The sequence below is a fragment of the Leopardus geoffroyi genome, chromosome C1 (genome assembly GCF_018350155.1).
Source record: "Leopardus geoffroyi isolate Oge1 chromosome C1, O.geoffroyi_Oge1_pat1.0, whole genome shotgun sequence".
Classification (NCBI taxonomy): domain Eukaryota; kingdom Metazoa; phylum Chordata; class Mammalia; order Carnivora; family Felidae; genus Leopardus; species Leopardus geoffroyi.
The window spans coordinates 153,011,045-153,016,044 of record NC_059328.1 but is presented as its reverse complement, the minus strand read 5'-3'; the positions used below and the strand labels follow the sequence as shown (position 1 = coordinate 153,016,044).

The 5,000-nt window shown below is 37.9% G+C and overlaps 1 long non-coding RNA gene across 1 annotated transcript in view; it reads right to left on the bottom strand.

Moving 5' to 3' along the window:
• The window catches only part of LOC123598998, a 44,537-nt gene that overhangs the window by 3,366 nt on the left and 36,171 nt on the right, over positions 1 to 5,000 (bottom strand). The gene's annotated exons all lie outside the window — the stretch shown is intronic.

The following is a 5,000-nucleotide window of genomic DNA, read 5'->3' as shown; positions in this document are numbered from 1 at the left end:
TTTACATTTCTGTCAAGCTTACAGGTGAGGCCAAAAATGCCAGCTTGAGGACCTGAGCCTAGGGGTAGAAAAGTTTCTCCCAACAGATCGCCAATGAGGAATTCAAGAAAACATAGGGGGCTGAGTCACTTGGTTCTCTTAGTGAGATAAAAGTGATTTTGCTACCACCTAGACATTAACAGACAAGCAGTACTGTAAGCATCATTTTAATTGGTTTTAAATCATTGTTAACTCTAAACAATTACGTACAGCAGAAAGGTTTGAATACCAGTCAACTTTGCCACTGAAAGCTGTGCAACTGAATTTGAAACAAGGATCTTTAATAAATGTCATAAAAATAAATAAAGGTCATTGATGTGATTAAAAAAATGCATACATACATGGTTTAGATCATCCCTTTTGCCTTCACCCTTTCTTCAATTTCAACCCATTTTTAGTGAAAATTTGCAATTAAAAAATTATAAAAATACAACACAAAAATACCATAATGACATCTACATTCAAGTTATATTAAAATGCCTTAATATATCATCATGTCACCTGATGCTTAGCCAAATGATTCCAAATAATGCCGTAAGAAAGGTTTAAGACTTCATCTAAATACAAGTCATATTAGGTCACCAAATATTTTTTTTTTTTAATTTTTTTTTTCAACGTTTATTTATTTTTGGGAAAGAGAGAGACAGAGCATGAACGGGGGAGGGGCAGAGAGAGAGGGAGACACAGAATCGGAAACAGGCTCCAGGCTCTGAGCCATCAGCCCAGAGCCCGACGCGGGGCTCGAACTCACGGACCGCGAGATCGTGACCTGGCTGAAGTCGGACGCTTAACCAACTGCGCCACCCAGGCGCCCCTAGGTCACCAAATATTCACTCAGTTCAATGTAAATGCATTTCATTTACTCAATTCTGTAAAGAGTAAGTAATAAAGACACATTATTAATTCAGCAGTTATCATGAGTCTTAGAAAATCATCTCTACCAACTATAAACCAACCTATGTCTACGGTACAAACTAAGACTTTTGTGTATCCTAGTTAAATGACCTAAATTTGGGGTGCCTGGGTGGCTCAGTGGTTGAGTGGCCGACTTCGGCTCAGGTCATGATCTCATGATTCACCAATTAGAACCCCTCATCAGGTTATGTACGTACTGACATCTCAGAGCCTGGAGCCTGTTTCATATTCTGTGTCTCCCTCTGTCTCTCTGACACTCCCCTGCTCATGCTTGCGCGCGCTCTCTCTCTCTCTCAAAAATAAATAAGAACACTAAAAAATTTGAAAAAAATAAATGACCTAAAATTAAGCCAGGATATATGGAAACTCTGTCACTTTCTCTCAGTTTTGCCGTGAACCTTAACCTGCTCTCACAAAGTAAAGCCTTAATTAAAAAATTAAGCCCAGATTATTAATAAATCAACACTTTACTACAGCAGATAAGTTTTAATTTTACGTGATACTTGAGTAAATGGCTAAAATGATAAAACTATCTTTCCCAACCATTGAAATTGAACGATTATCTAACCTCTTCCTAACAGTGACATTTACATTACCACTTTGTGCTACTTTCCAACAGAGCCGTAGTTTCATTGACCTATTCTCTGTGTGGCTTATGAAGTTGGAGGATCCATATCTGTACCATTTCCTTTATTATTAGAAAACAAAATTCCTGGGGCGCCTGGGTGGCGCAGTCGGTTAAGCGTCCGACTTCAGCCAGGTCACGATCTCGCAGTCCGTGAGTTCGAGCCCCGCCTCGGGCTCTGGGCTGATGGCTCAGAGCCTGGAGCCTGTTTCTGATTCTGTGTCTCCCTCTCTCTCTGCCCCTCCCCCGTTCACGCTCTGTCTCTCTCTGTCCCAAAAAAATAAATAAACGTTGAAAAAAAAAATTAAAAAAAAAAAAAGAAAGAAAACAAAATTCCTTTTCTCATAAATAGGGTTGGATGATCAAATAAGGACCTCCTAAAGGACAGAATTCACACAATTAAGTAGAATTATTCTTAAATATATTGGATGACTTATTTCTAGATGGTCTAAAATCCCAAGTGACCCAAAATGTATGTCCTCCATACCAATTCTGGGAAGTGGATTCAACTCATCCCTGCTACTTCATATTTTATTTACTCTTCCTGGGATTCTTTGGGACTTAAAAGAAATTTGAAGGAGGTGTGGGAGGCAAAGAGTGAGGATGGTCAGAAAGAAGAGAAATAAACTAAAATGGGCTTTGTCATCAAGTAAATTGTGGTTTTGTTTTATTTATCACAAAACTGGCCTAATTCTTTATTTTCTCCAAAAACAAACTAAAAAATATGCTTAATATCTTCAGAATAACAGTGTAAATTAAATTGTTTATGTGACAGTGAACAACACTGGGGAGGTAAAAGATAATAGTAGGTAAAATTAAATACCCTTTTCAAATGCTTCAGTTAAGTGCAGTTTGATGGAAAATCTTCTAAGCTCGTCTCTCTAATCTACAGAATATGAAAGAGTTGTTAAGTGTCAGTGACAGGTGTTAGGTTTATGGAATTGCAAATCTAATAAAACATTTTTCAGTTGGGAATCTATAATTTTAAGGTTATAATTGTCTATAGATATATGGTCTCAGTGAATGAAAGGCTAATTATTTTTAGAAAAAAAAAAAACGCCAGATAAAAATTAACAAACTAGTGAAAAGAAAAATAAGTAGGTAGGGGCACCTGGGTGGCTCAGTCGGTTGAGTCTGGATTCTTGATTTCACCTCAGGTCATGACCTCACGGTTCGTGAGATCAAGCCCTGTGCCGGGCTCTGCCCTGGCCGCTCAGAACCTGCTCGTGATTCTCTCTCTCCTCTCTGCCCCTCCCTGGCTTGCACACTCACTTGCTCTCTCTCTCTCTCTCTCTGTCTCTCAAAATAAATAAACATTTAAAAAAACTAAGTAGGTAACAGTCTTTCCACTACAATGTCTCATAATGTTGAGATTAAAAAAAAATATTTAAGAGTCTAATGACATTATAAACTTTGTGTTTGAAAATATGGGGCGCCTGGGTGGCGCAGTCGGTTAAGCGTCCGACTTCAGCCAGGTCACGATCTCGCGGTCCGTGAGTTCGAGCCCCGCGTCAGGCTCTGGGCTGATGGCTCAGAGCCTGGAGCCTGTTTCTGATTCTGTGTCTCCCTCTCTCCCTGCACCTCCCCCATTCATGCTCTGTCTCTCTCTGTCCCCCCCCCCCAAAATAAATAAACGTTGAAAAAAAATTAAAAAAAAAGAAAATATATATCACACCAAGATGCATAGTAGATATTTAAGAATCTACTATAAACATGTATCATCAACTTGATTTACGCTGTTTTAAAAACTCATGACATTCACAATTCAGAGTATTCTTATTCTTGCTAAGGAAAGAGAATTAGGCAAAACGTGAGTTGTACGTTATCAGAAATTTGTATATAAAAAGGTGAATATACTATGCCTTGGTTATGGTAATGAGAACAACTACCAGTTTCGGACATTTACTATGGACTTGGCACAGTGATATCTCGTATCTTTTCAACAGCCCTGTGAAACGGATGTTCATTTTGCCGAGGAGAAAAGTGAAGCTTGGCAAATTACGTTATCCAAAGTGAAACAGATAGTAAATGGTGGAGTAAGAATTTTAACTCAGTGTATTCATTCAAAAGGCTGTGTTCTTCACCATTACGTTATACTGTCTAAAGTCCCAACTGACCTAACATATATGTCACAGTGATTAAATATACAGATGACTATTAGGCATTGTTCAAAAACCATGATAGAGTCCTTAAAAAAATAAGACTGACGATATACCGTACTGGGTGCCAGCACTTTCTGGACTTCACTTTTGACCTATCAGGCTTAGTTAAATTTTCACAGCTGTTTAATTTAGTGGTGATGGTCTACATTTAGTGGGAATACCATAAGGGTAATGTTAACTGCACTTGCAATCATTCCCCACCATACTACCTACGAGTTAGTACACGATTATCATTTCCAGCTTCTGAAGGAAACAAACTTTAAAAGGAATATATCATCCTGCCCTCCTTCATTATAAGTACTATTTTTAAAACCATAAGTTATATGACTGATAGGAAGATTCTACTTCTGCCTTGAAGAAACAGATATTCTCCAGTTTCCAACTGCAACAAGCAATTCTAATTTAAAAGGTAAACACAGGATACTGTGTTCAGAAATGGGCCTCCCTGAATTTGATTCTCTGATACATTCAACTATGTTGAGAGGTCACTTGTTTCTGGCTATTGTCATTTTGGCAGTGGGAGGAGTTGGGGGAACATGGTCAGCAGAGTCAAAGAATGTGCAACTCGTCTTTCACATGTGTGTTAAAGCAACACAGTTAAAGCTCATTTCCAAAAAAAAAGAGGAAAAGAAGGCAATCAAACTGAGAAATTGTCGATTGACTTAACCAGGCCTCCGTGACTCAAAGAAAGCCACCAGAGACAACTTCTTTCACTCCTACTCAATATGCTAGAATCTGCTATGAAAGACTTAGGTTGCACATCACCTCTGGGGAATTGTAAGATCTTTAAAAAACTTTCCAGTTTTTGCAGAAGTTACTTAATTTTTCTCCACTAAGTATTTAAGTGAAAACCATAAGCAAAAAGAATACATTGACAAGTTATTGTTCTGAAGGTCATAAACCACCTTTTATTACTTTTTAAACAATGGTGTATTACATTTCAAAGTTCAAAGAATCAGGATTATACTAAAACTCATATCAGGTCAAGATGACGGTAGGTTTCTTTCTAAATTACAAGTCCATATCTTATACCAACCTCTTGCCAGTCTCTATAATGTATTGTTTTATGTTACTGCCATACAGTGATAGTTTTTGTAAACTAAGACCTACTTCACTTACTTTTAAAGACAAATGTTTGCTCAGTGTCTACAAATGTGTGCCAACTGTAGTCCTTCAGACATTCATTAGTGTTCAGGATTTGCACTTAAGGAGGACAATGGCATTGTAAACGAAAATGACCAGTAGCCAAAGGGAACATA